Raw genomic sequence first — 13,663 nt, 5'->3', positions numbered from 1 at the left:
TATTGGAAAGTACTTAGCTCTTCCTCTTATAGCTTGCAGGAGCAAAATATCCTAACTGAAAATACTCCCTTTAAAAGAGCTCATATGAGGCGTCATCGTTGTTCTTTCCAAAACATGGACCAATATTTATGAGTTTCCTAACTACGATTTTAGATCCTTTGCCAACACACTATATTAAATTAGGACAATCTCGGTTCGAAAATTAGACAAATAATCCTCGAAACATATAAGATTGGGCAAACCGGCCAGACTTAAAGTACGGATAGCTTTTTGCGAGTAATTTGTCTATCCTCTGAGAACACAACTAACAACCAATTCGATAGAAAAATGTGACTAAAATCTTCAAAAAAATCTTTAATCCGGTGGGAATACCGAAAATCGAGAGTTTTATAGCACCAACAACGACTAAATAACAAATTTCAGACATTTCGGTTGCTTATTGACGTGGCTTTATACAGACAAATTTCAGGTGGAAAGTTTTATAACCCCAAAATTAAACACCAAATTTCAGTCGTTTCAATGGGATATTGAGGGCACAATCTTCAAAACACCGGAATTTGGAAGTACGATTCTGTGGGGCTATATAACGGTGTGGACTTATACTAATAATTATCATCTGGAATATTTAATATTCCCCTTAAATACTAAGCAACAAATTTCAGTCATTCCGATGGGATATTGAGACCTCCACCTTCAAAATACCCAATATCGGGAGGTCCCCTTCTATGGTGGCTTTATGAAGTCGTAACCCTATACCAAACATCAGGTGGAAAGTTTTATACCTCCAACGAAGACTAAATACCGAATTTAAGCCATTTTCGTGGGATATTGAGGCCACAACCTTCAAAATAACGAATATCGGGAGGTACTGTTATATGGGGGCTATATGAAGGCGTGGAGCTATACCGACTAGTTTCAAGTGTATTGAGGCCTCCTTCTTCAAAATACCGAAAATCGGGAGGTACCGTTCTATGGGAGCTATATGAAGACGTGGACCTATACTGACCAATTTCAGGTGGAAAGATTTGTACCCCCAATGAAGACCAGATACAAAATTTCAGTCATTTCGTTGTGATATTGAGGTCACAACCTTCAAAACTACGAAAATCGGGAGGTACCACTTTATGGGGGCTATATGAAGACGTTGACCTATACCGACAAGTTGCAGGTGAAAAGTTTAATACCCTTAACGACGACTAAAGACTACATTTCAGCTATTTCTGTGGGATATTGAGGCCTCCACATTGAAAATACCGAAAATCGGGAGGTACCGTTCTTTGGGGTCTATATGAAGACGTGGACCTATAGCTACCAATTTCAGGTGGCCAATTTTTTACCCCTAACGAAGACTATATGCCTAATTTCAGCCATTTCGGTGGGATATTGAGATCACAACCTTCAAAATATCGAAAATCGGGATGTATCGTTTTATGGGGTCTATATGAAGGCATAGGCTTATGTATACCTCCATTTTGCTGGGATACCTAATACCTATTTTCAGCCATTTCGGTGCGATATGGTACCGTTCTGTGGGGGATATATCAAAACGTGAACCGCTATATCTCGTTTTCAATACGAAACATCTTGGGAGTAATAGAAGCTTCTATACCAAATTAGAAGGCTCTATCTTAAAAATTGCGAGCTGTATCTTGATTTTAGACGGACGGACGGACTGACGGGCATTGTTATATTGACTTAGAATTTGATATATATACATTATAGAGTCTCCGACGAATATTTCGATGTGTTCCAAACGGAATGACAAATTTATTATACCCTCCATATTATGGGGGGGTGTATAAAAAACCACATGACCGGAATAACCCATTATCAAATAATGTCAACAAGCTACCTTCTACATTACCAGTAGGCCTACTTATTAATTAATGCGGTGTCACAAAGCGTGTACCGAGTGTGTTGTGTTCAATCCGATTTCATGTTTACGCCTCACTATCAAAAATAGAGACGTATCAGTTAAATACAATAAGTAGCGGGGTATTCGTAAAAAAACTTTCAAGTGGGATGCTCAATTTCACTCCTAACTATTTTGTGCAGTAATCCAACTGAACTATTACATTACCAATTGTGGATATGTCTCCCTTATTCCAATGGAGAGATAGGCTCCCTTCTAAATAATTCTGCATTGTATAGCACGTTAAATAATTTTACTGCCGCCCCACATCGCCAACTGCAATCGACTGTGTAATTTTTATATGATTCGGCACAAATGTTTGTTCTGCGAAAAGGAAGACGCTCATTAAATTAATACCACTGAATTAAAAATAGCTCAAAAACATTTCATTGGATCACATCAACCAACACTTCAAAAGGCTTCAATATGGATGGGGAACGCGAAATGATTGCATGAATTCACACAAAGAAGGCACATAAAACTCATAGAATTGCCAAGGAACATTATCATCCTTGGCAACATCAACATCATGATGACTACTATCATCATTATTATATTGAGTGGTTTCTTGTTTTTGCAGAAGACACTGTCATCATAGTCGTTATGCCATAAATGACACCGGCATTGAAAACGAATTAAAGCGTTGAACTTGAACTTGCAAACAGGAGTTCCACAAAACCAAACAGATATCCCAAATCGAAACAAAAAACAAAAGATCCGCACACACATACACACATACGAATATCACTGCACAAACAACGACTAAAATTCATGATCAATGGCTTGGCTTTAACAGAAAATAAACTTGACCGGGTAGATTCACTTAAACGACCATAAATGGGGTTTATATCACTTTAGATACGGATAATTTTACTTTTATTTTTTAAACAATTTCCTCTATAACTCCAGTCGATTCTTTGTTGTCGATTCACTGTGAGCAAAAAAAGCCCACTTGCCCATTTATGGCTTTGGCAGCAAGTTGAGATAATATTTTTGCTAGGTGCGTTTTGTTATTATTGTTGCTGTTGTTGCTGTTGTCACCGCGCAATGCTAGTCGTGTTCATTAAAGAACTTCACAAGGAAAAATTTTTTTTCATTTTGTATTTTTAGAACAAGTTAAATGACTTGCCACGATCATTATTACTAACATCACAGAGCACATGATTATTATATTCAACTTAATAATGCAATTACATCATAACACTAATGGTAAATATTTATATTTTCTTATTCATCATTTTTTCTCACTTCACTTTACCACTTTTTTTGGCAAAATCGTTAGAAACACAATGAGTCGTTTAAATTTCTTTAGGCTTTCTTTATTCTTTGCTTTTGGGTTAACAATTTAAACAAAAAGCATACACACACTTTTAAGAAACGCGTATCCATAAGATGCGAATTTGAAATCGGTTGTGGTTTCAGATCATTTGTCAACAACGCACACTTTTGTTTTCTTGGTGGGGCTTTTTACGACATTACGCGCGCACGTATTTTCATTACGTTACCACAGCTAAAGTCGCGATCGACTAAATGTCCACAATTTGCGGAGTTATGAGAGTCTCCCAACTTAGCCAACGTTCGCCAATACACCACACTAGAACAACAACATAATCACGATCTGGTTGCCGGCTGTGTTGAATATTCAACTCTCCAAACAGTGTTGTGTGGTGGGGTATCTGCCCCTACAGAGCGCTCACTTTGTTTGAACTGATCAGCAGCAATGTTAACTCTCACAACCGCGATAAGAATTGGAGAATTTTCTTTCTTTGTTTTGAGTTCAATTTGAAAACCGGCTGAGCACAATTTTTTTGACTTTGTTATGGTTTCACTAAAATGCAATGCTCAAAAACATTATCTTATCCGAATGGATTTTATGTTGAGGTAGATACTGGTTTTTAGTTCTGATGAGGTAGAGAGAGCACCGATTCGTGCAACCAAACATTCACCATCTAGCTAGTCAGAAAGCAAGCGCTAATGAAGGAAGATTTGTTATTGTTTTAATAGCCCCGTAGTAATGCCCAAGAAGCACAAGCAATGAAGTACGGAAATTTATTGCTTGAAGCGACCATAGTCGCCAAATGATTGAACTTGAATCACAATGTGTGACAACATCCGAATGCCGCAGTATAAATACGGCGCCAATTCTAAATTTCCTTAGAGATATACGAATGTTGAAAAATGTTTTACTTAAGAATGTTGTAAAAGATGTTTGCTATAAATAATATCGAAACTTGAAGTTAGATATCTTTTTATACACTTCACCATAATAAGGGAGTATACTTAACTTTGTCATTCGATTTGTAACACATCGAAATATTCGTCGGAAAATTTGGTAGTCTTTAAAATTCAAAGCTTTCAATAGATCCAATTTTAGCCCCATAATGTAAACGAAATGTTTGAAATCTGGTACTACGGGTACTCAGATTGGAAGGTTCGCTCAATGTGAAGGCTTTTAAAGAATTAGTCGACTGTATTGACTGTAACTTTGTCTTTCGGATTCTCAATATAGGTTTATAGTTTGATATATTCTCAATACAAAGGTACTTCCAGATTTTACTTATTTTGAAGGTTGTACACTATGGCGACCCTAGGGCGACATTATATATGAAATTTTATAGTGATCGGTAAACTTTAAACCGAGCCAACCGGGAGATCTTTGTTTTCATAGTAATTTGTATACCAAAATATGGACCCATATTAAAATATTGGTGTAGTGGTCACAGCACTGAGAGCCTCAAATGTAAATTACAGGTACTGCGGTTAAAAATTTAAATCCTCAAAATACAGAAAGTCGGGAGGTACCGTTATATGGAGACTATACCAAAACATGGATATTTGTTGAATATTTTTGGTGGAGAAGTTTCGTGACTACAGAAAACCTCAAATAAAGTATGGTTAAAACTTGTAGCCAATATCCTCAAAATACCGAAAATCGCGAGGTACCGTTATATGGGGGTTGTACCGAAGCATTGACCTATGTTGACGATTTTTAGTGAAGAAGTTTCGTGACCACTGAGAACCCCAAATGTCAAATTACAGCTACTTCGGTAAAAATTTTAGGTAAAATCCTCACAGTACCGAAAATCGGGAGGTACCGTTATATGGGGGTTATACCGAAACATTCACCTATGTTGACGATTTTTAGTGAAGAAGTTTCGTGACCACTGAGAACCCCAAATGTCAAATTACAACTACTTCGGTTTAAAATTTTTAGCTAAAACCCCCAAAACTACCTAATATCGTGAGGTTCCGTTATATGAGAGCTACAAATGTGTATCAAAACATGGACCTATGTTGACGATTTTTCGTAGAGAAGTTTCGCGAGCACAAGGAACCTCAAATGTCACATTACAGCTAGTTCCGTTAAAAATTGTAGCTAAAACTCTTAAAATACAAAAAACCGGGAGGTATGGTTATATGAGGCCTATAGCAAAACATGGACCTATATAAACTATTGTTTGTCGGAGCAGTGCTGTGCCCACTAAGAACCTCAAATGTAAGATTAAAAATTTTAGCTAAAATCCTCAAAGTAGCGAAAATCGGTATCGTTATACGAGGGCTATACCAATGTCCATGACATGCTTATGGTCCAAAAAATGTGTATTTCCAAATGTCATTCGAATTTGATGCAATTTACGATATGCTGTTTGATTACGTATGGGTATGGGCTCCATTCGTTTGCTTTTTACATAATATCTTCTATCAAAGTGTGGTGTAGGGTACAAAAATGTAATACCTTGGACATAAGTGTGAAAAAGGAGTATATCGGCTAAATAAAATTTACTGACTGCATTCATAATACTAGTTAAAACATACTGACATACATTTATGTATATCATGAAAAACAAGTTAAAAAGCTTTAAGTTCGGCCGGGCCGAACTTATACCCTCCACCATAAAATACTCTAAGCTAATACGGAATTATTAGTTTTCTTTCTGTTGCGAAAGTACCTATGCACACAATTTTAGCTGGAAAAGTCAATTGACCACTAGAAACCCTAAGTGCCAAATTATAGCCAATTCGGCCGGAACATGTAGCTAAAAACTTCAAAATACCGGAAATCGGACGATACCGCTATATGGGGGCTACAAGAAAACGTGGACCTATACCCATAATTTATGGTGGTGAAGTTTCTTGGTCATTGGAAACCGTAAATGTCAAATTATAGCTAATTCGTTCTGAATATGTAGCTAAAAGCATCAAAATAGGTTAAATCGGGCGGTACCGCTATATGGGGGCTGTACCAAACCGTGGTCCTATGGGCATAACTTATGGTGGAGAAATTTCTTGATGTCTAAAAACCCTAAATGCCAAAGTATATCTAATTCGACCAGATCATGTACCTAAAAACGTCAAAATACCGGAAATCGGGCGGTACCGCTATATGGGGGCTATAAGAAAACGTGGACCTATGTCCATAATTTTTGGTGGAGAAGTTTCTTGCTCACTGGGAACCCTTAATGTCAAATTATAGCTAATTCGGTCTGAAAATGTGACTAAAAACGTCAAAATATCTGAAAAATATCGGTACCGTTATATGGGGGCTATACCAAACAGTGGACCGATATAGCCCATCTTCGAATCTAAGTTCAGACTAAAAACACATGTGTACGAAATTTCAGCCCTGTAGCTCAACTCATTCGGAAGATAGCGTGATTACAGCAGACGGACGGACAGGGCTAAATCGACTTAGAATTTTCGCTGATCAAGAATATACATCCTTTATATGGTCGCAAACGATTATTTCGATGAGTTACAAACGGAATGACAAACGTAATATACCCTCCATATTATTTATGGTGGAGGGTATAAAAATTAATAACAATATAGAATTTATTAAAATGAAACAATTATTCACTTACCACGTTTTAGATTTCGTGATTTTGATAAAACAAATATGAGACTTACCTAAAAAACAAATAGAACTATTCTTTAGAACAAGTAGGCATTTAAAAATGAAAAATTAAAAATGTTAAAAGTAATCAATACACAAAGCATGAAATAAAATGCAATTATAATTAATTGAATTAAAATCGAGCTAACATTCTAGGCAGGAAACTAGGTTGACTTGATAAGAAAAAGGCTTCAAAAATACTTCATATCAGCACACACAGAAAAAAAAACGGCCTCTCTAACATATGTCCCAAACATATTTTGCAGCAAACATATATTTTTGTTTGCAAGCAGTCCCAAACATAACATATGTTTGGGTTCTGCAAACAAATATATGTTTGGGTGCAAACAAATTATATGTTTGGGTGCAAACACATACAAACCCAAAAGCCACAAAAAAAACAAACACATGCACAAGTGGGCGGTTACTGAGAGCAAGGGAGCGTAAATTTCAATGTAAAACACAAGGGAGCGTAAATTTCAATGTAAAACACATTGAAATGTATGCTCACTTGCTCTCAGTAAGCGCTCACTGGCTATTTCCATTACATCAGGGTCAGGCACCATAGTTTTCTATTGCATACTTTACGGGGTGTCATTGTGTGAGTGCATGCTTTTTCAATGGGTTGAATTGTGTGTGTGGAGAGAGCTACGTTAAATGAGCGCACACGGGCGCCTAATCGCCTGACGCTGCATTATATACACCGGCAATCGGCACACAACAACAACAATTTGAGCCAACACTGTTGTCAGTGTATGGTTTTTCAATTTGTGAGTGGAGAGAGAAACTCTCTTTGCTTGCTCGCGAGTAAAGAGCTGCGGAATGCTGATATACACACTTTTATAAATTGTGGTTGTTTATTGAAAGGCAAATCAACAACAGACACATAGGTACATACAAAATTCCAAAGAAATACATAACACACTTTAATAAAAGAAAAACTGAATGAAATAATTTGTAAATAGTCACATTTTTAAAAAGGAAAAATATATAGAAACGTAGTTGAACGCTTCTCCTTAGTTGTGAAATAAAACAAATTGTCCTCATAGTTGAAATCATCAGCGGGGAATCGGCATCTAGAATCAAATGATTATGTAATGTAATAAATAAATATGGATGCACCATATTTCAAATATACATATGTATGTATGTAATTACCAATAAAATAATTCCATTCACATTTTCGATTCAATTATAAAATGTATTGGGCAATTAATTTACTAAAAAGCACCATTTCTTTAAGAAAACACAAAACACTGATTTATTCACTCACTTTACCGTCTTTACTCTACGATGGTATTTAAAAAACTGAAGAAAAAACAAGATACATAATTCATACAATTTTTGCTTTTCCTCTTGACAAGAAACACACGTGTTAGACGCATTCACGCTACCAAAGCGCCCTTCTTCGCTTCTACGTCTTCTATTATAACAAACACACATCTCTTTATTATTAAAAAATATGTTCTAACATAAAAAATATGTTGGTACCCAAACAAATAAAATTGAGATATGTTACAAAATGTTGCAAACATATATTTGTTTGGACACAAACAAATTATGTTTGGATCCAAACATATTTCTAACATATATTTTTCTGCGTGAAATTTTGCAATAATGTTTGTATAAATATAAGTTATCAAACTCAGCCTTTGTCTTCTAGCCATTCACATCGGATATACCTGATGAGCTGAATTAAACCACCAGCGAAACGATGGTAGCATATTGGTTAGGTGTATGGGACTTCGCTATAATTCATTTTCAATACAAAACTCCTTAGGACATGTTAGCTCGATTAATTCAATTAATTAAAAACTTTCATAAATAATGACCTTCGTCCTAACAAGGCAACAATAAATAAATTTTTGCTGTTTCTGCTAAACTTTTTTTTAAATATTTGAGTTGTATTTATTTTTCGAATCCTCATAGAGAAACAGGTCATAATTTTAAGCCCTAAACTATAATGACAATATTTCTTGGAAGAACATTTCTTGAAATTCATGTTGTTTAGAAGAGATTTTTAATTTACGGTTTAGCTGGCTATTGATGACTTTGAGGGTTTACTAAATGTGAATAACAACGACACGGGTCAAATGTTCAAATTTGGAATGTTCAATGTTGGAATTGATAACTGTTTTAAAATATATTCTTGAAAAAATAGAAATGAGCCTTCCACGGATCAACATTATATGTAATTACTATTACATACTATGGAAATTGTAATTACTTGACTTATGTTATTTTTCCTAGGTTGTACCATTTTTTAGATATATAAGTTTAAGTTGGGAAATTGCAGTCATGACATTGTTTTATAAGGAGACGATACAGAATTGAATTGAATTTGAATTGTCCCAATTTCAACTTCTATATCTCAAAAGTTGTAAAAACTACGAAGATATCATAAAAGTCAGTCTTGTAGAGAATTTTTATGGCTACAAAATTGTATGTAGTCACATTTCGATAGAACTTGCGGTTTCGAAGCAAAATCGCAAAAACCTAAACAACCCCTAAAAATGTCAACTTGAATCGCGATTTATTTAAAAAGCGCTTCGGCGATTTTTTGATTTTTCTCATCTATGGACATTGTAGTTTCAGAATCCGCAAAAACTTCCCAGGTGTAAGCACCTTCCATTTAAATTTGATTCAAGAGCACCGTGACCATCGTAATAGGGGCCTTGAGTGCAACCTGTTGCAAGAAAAATCAAAACTATTCGGGAGGAGGTCCTAACCTGTGCTTTTTCGAAATTCCGTGTGGGAGGTATCCGAAGGAGTTGACATATATAGTCCATATTCTAACCTGATCTATGTCTCGTAGAAATATTACGATGCCCAAAGTATGAACCAAATCAATTATCGTGACAACCATTTTAGCGAAAAGTTTTGAACTTTTGTGGAGCGTACCCAAAGGAGTGGGCCCATAAGGCCTTTATTAGAACTTTATTTAAATTTGGGCAAAATATTACGATTGCCAAATTTTGGATCGAATCGGTTTATCCGTTTGAGAGTTACCGCGTGCTCCATCCACAACTCATGGTGCCATAGCGGGTTTTTACAGCATTTAGGCCTCAGGAAGTATAGAATTGCCCCTGAAAAAACTTGAATCGTCGTAATGGGGACAGCGAATACAAGTTGCAATAACAAAAACCAAAAAGTTTTTAATTAATTAATCCAAAAGGATTCAAGAGGAGGTCTTAAACTGCACTTTTCCGAAATTTTGTGTGAAAGTACCCGAAGGAGTGAACCGATATAGTCCATATTCGAACTTCATCTAGTTCTGGTATAAATATTACGATGTGCTAAGTATGTATCAAATCGGTTAGCCCCTTCGAGAGTTATCGTGCGCATAATTTTTGCGAAAAAAAATTGAACTTTTGTGGGGGATATACCCGAGGAAGTTGGCCGATATGGCCCATCTTAGAACTTAAACTAAGTATGGTCAAAATATTAAGAAAGCCAAATTTTAGACCAAATCGGTTAATCCGTTTGAGAGTTATCGTGCACACCAGCCAGCCAGCTAGACAGACGGACGGACATGGCTAAATCGACTCCAAATTATCTGAAACGGATTTCGTCCAAACATACTTGGGGCCTAACAGAGTGTTTTTGTAAAAAGTTTTTTCCCATTCGTTCGTCGATTTCATGAACGAAGACACAATTTGGTTTTCATAGCGGTTGACGTTTGTATTCGTGTGACAAACAAATGAAAGCTTTTTATTTTCGTAATTTTTTGGTTTTCGTAACAAAATCAGACGAACGAATACGTCAAAAATAAACGAATGGAAATGACCCATCGTTTTGAATGAAAATTAAATAATTTGAGTAATAAATGGCACAAAACACACGAAAACTGGAAGGGAATGCAATTTTATTTATTTCCATAGAAGCACACGCGTATATGTACATCCATTTCTTCATATTATCACAATTATTTTTGGACAAGTTTGATTGCATTTTTTTTTCTTATTTTTTGTTTTTCATCTGTTTATCGGGGTTGCCATTAAGTAACACATTTTACGTGCAGATGCCTATGCAAAATTCACAAAATAAGTATCATGGAAACCCTGAAATATAAAAGCTTTTATGAAATAGACGAAAGCTTTCAGATAAAAACGAATTGTTCGTAAAATTTTACAAGAACCAAATTTTGAACGTATACGTTTTAGTACGAACGGTTCGTGTGACAGGCAAGCATTTTTACAAAAACACCCTGTTAAACTATTATTACGATGAGACACATTTTGCCCGTATGAAAGTGTATGTTACACTCAGCATAAATGCCTAGGGTAAAAAAGAGGTACACGCTTGGACTCTACGCAAAAAGAAGGTTCAGCAAAGTAAGGACCGGACTTAACTCAATAATTTTAAAGAAGTATCCCTTGCCCTGAATGTATAATCAATCACAATTCGCAAGAACGTTGAATACGAAAAGAAAAATTCCAGTTTCGAGAAAAACACGTTTTATTTTAAGGATTGCATTTGACTTCCCAATTTAAACAGATTATTACACAAAAAATAAAATACCTACATGATCTATATTTTGTAAACAGCTGGCCAGATATCAGTACTAAATTTTTGTGCAAGATCAAGCAATTCAAAAAACTTTTTTGTTGAATTATACCTAACCCCTTGTAAATCAGCTGTAACTCATTGAATTTTACAGGCAAATATAAATTGCTAACTCAGTTATGCCACTCTTTGAGTAAATGGGCGATATAAAATTGGGAAATTTGGACCGGCCGTAAACTGCACTTAACCAATGAGTTGAACTTTTGTGTGTGAGGTACCCTAGAGATAGCATTTTTTTAAGTAAAACAAAATTTGGACAAAATCGGCTGATCGTTTCCGAAGGTGTGGACCACCATGGCCTATATTCGAACTTAAACTAAGTTTTGAAAAAAAAATATTACGAAGGCCAAATTTTGGACCCAATATGTTTATCCGTTCGAGAGTTATCGTGCGCTCCAGCTAGCCAGAGAGACAGACGGACGGACATGAGGGTATAAAAAAGATAAAAAATCATATTTAAGTTTTTTTGCTATTTTTACCTTTAAGTATTAGTAATTTAAAGAAAGATGTTTATCGAAATCTTCGCTATATTTTTGAATAGACCAAAAGCGTAGAAAAGTTAATAAATGAAATTTGATCTTGACATTTTTGACTTTGTTGATGAAGTTTAAGGGGTTTTATTAAATTTTTTAATTTAATTTATTTTATTTTATCAAAAACACAGTATCTAGCCCCCATGGCCAAAACGGTTCCAAATACAACAATAAAGTTACTACTCCAAACCCCTAAAACTAATGTAATAAAGTATGTAAATGTAAGATATTGATCTTGTTCCAACGGAGACATGTATGTTTTGTGAGTAAAATATACAACAAATTTCTAAAAAAAATCCTATCTGGGAGGGCCCCGGGCCTTCCACTGGACACGTCGGTGTATGGGGCCGTATCGTGTTCAGTAACTCATTTAACTTATAACTCAATGTCTTGTTCAAAGATGTTTCTATCGCTTTGTTGCAAATATTTTGTGTACCCAAATGTTTGTGTCAATATCAATAAATCTGTTCCACTTTTACATATTCCTAAATCTTAACAATTTTGATCGCGTTTAACCACATAAATGATTAACTTATTTTAACACCTCTTTAGTGGCCATGTTCATTAGGCCACAGACCAATGAATTGCTAAAAAAAAAAAACAAAATGTAGTTAATTAGCAACTTACGGGTTAAATATGATGCGACTGTTAATATTGGTACAAAATATTTAAACTCCTTATTTACCATATGTATTTTTTAATAAACAAATATTGAATAGTAGGTATGGATCTAAAGACAAATGTTGTTCGTGAAAGAAAAAATCCATTGACTTTAATCATATGAACATCAAGCAATGTGTGAAAGAAAATATGATGAATGTGTACTATGAATAATATGCCCAAGTCTCGCCTAGCAAGCAATGGAGCAAGAGCAACCCAAAAAGAAGATTGTATGTCGACATCTAGTTGGTTTTTGTTTGTTTTTCTTGCCAGTATTTATTCGAGCGATAACCCAGACAATATTGATTTAAGCCGTACTACTTTTGTTTTCAATACATTTCATGTGAGTTGTGAGTTATTTCGCAAACAAATTTGAAATATTTTTTGGTATAAAGCATTTTGTCGATGATCTTCGACGGATTTGTTTGAGTAATTTTGCTATATCTATGAATTTATCTGTTCTATTCATGGCAAGTCTGTTGTTAGCTATAGATAAATAGCTAATCAAGTGAACCCATTTGAAATATGTTAAATATGTTATATTAATTTTTGTAAAAACAGATTTATTGTATAAATCAACGTCTTGAACCAATAAAAGAGAAAAGTTTTTTTCTATATGTGCTGTTTCGCATTGCATGGCTTCTTGTCGTTGGTGGTAGTGATTTCCCTTTCAATCAATCAATTATGTACAGCAAATTCATTGCAACAAGATGTGTAGCAATTGTTATTTTCTAGGAAATATTTAGTTTAATCAAGATATTGGACTGGATTTCTCCGGACCATAACTCATTAAATTTCTGTTTGCGAAATGTCATGACATTTCTGACAGTTGACCTCCTCGCTAGTAGTATGTACGTAAGACCTAAATAGTTTTTAAACACTACATTACCATTCTCCATTATCAGCCGATTGTTTCACTTCCAAGTTTGCTAACGATTTATGGTCTGTTTTATTTCTGTTTGAAGATTGGAAACTCTTTAAATGGTAATTTATCATCAGTCGTATTCGAATTTAGCTAAGAAATGTTGTTAAACGTTGGTACGTCATCAAGACGATTACCAACTACTGCTGCCAAATGCTTACTACCTCTGCCAAAGA

The 13,663-nt window shown here is 35.1% G+C and overlaps 1 protein-coding gene across 8 annotated transcripts in view; it reads right to left on the bottom strand.

Annotated features, from left to right (window-relative positions):
- spri (Src homology 2 domain-containing protein sprint) overlaps positions 1-13,663 on the bottom strand; it is a 613,225-nt gene that overhangs the window by 481,563 nt on the left and 117,999 nt on the right. For 2 of the 8 annotated variants that reach the window (XM_073972428.1, XM_073972430.1), the window contains exon 1: positions 3,171-3,440. The exons of 1 other annotated variant lie outside the window; for it this stretch is intronic. The gene's annotated coding sequence lies outside the window, so the exon portion shown is untranslated. Of the gene's footprint in view, positions 1-2,786; positions 3,506-13,663 lie in introns of those variants that run through there. 5 more of the 8 variants (XM_073972429.1, XM_073972434.1, XM_073972433.1 and 2 more) reach the window with 4 other exon arrangements.

This window comes from Musca autumnalis, unplaced genomic scaffold (genome assembly GCF_047663935.1).
Source record: "Musca autumnalis isolate F117 unplaced genomic scaffold, ASM4766393v1 scaffold_3, whole genome shotgun sequence".
NCBI lineage: Eukaryota > Metazoa > Arthropoda > Insecta > Diptera > Muscidae > Musca > Musca autumnalis.
The sequence above is the reverse complement of the archived record's forward strand: the minus strand, read 5'-3'. Positions and strand labels throughout refer to the sequence as shown.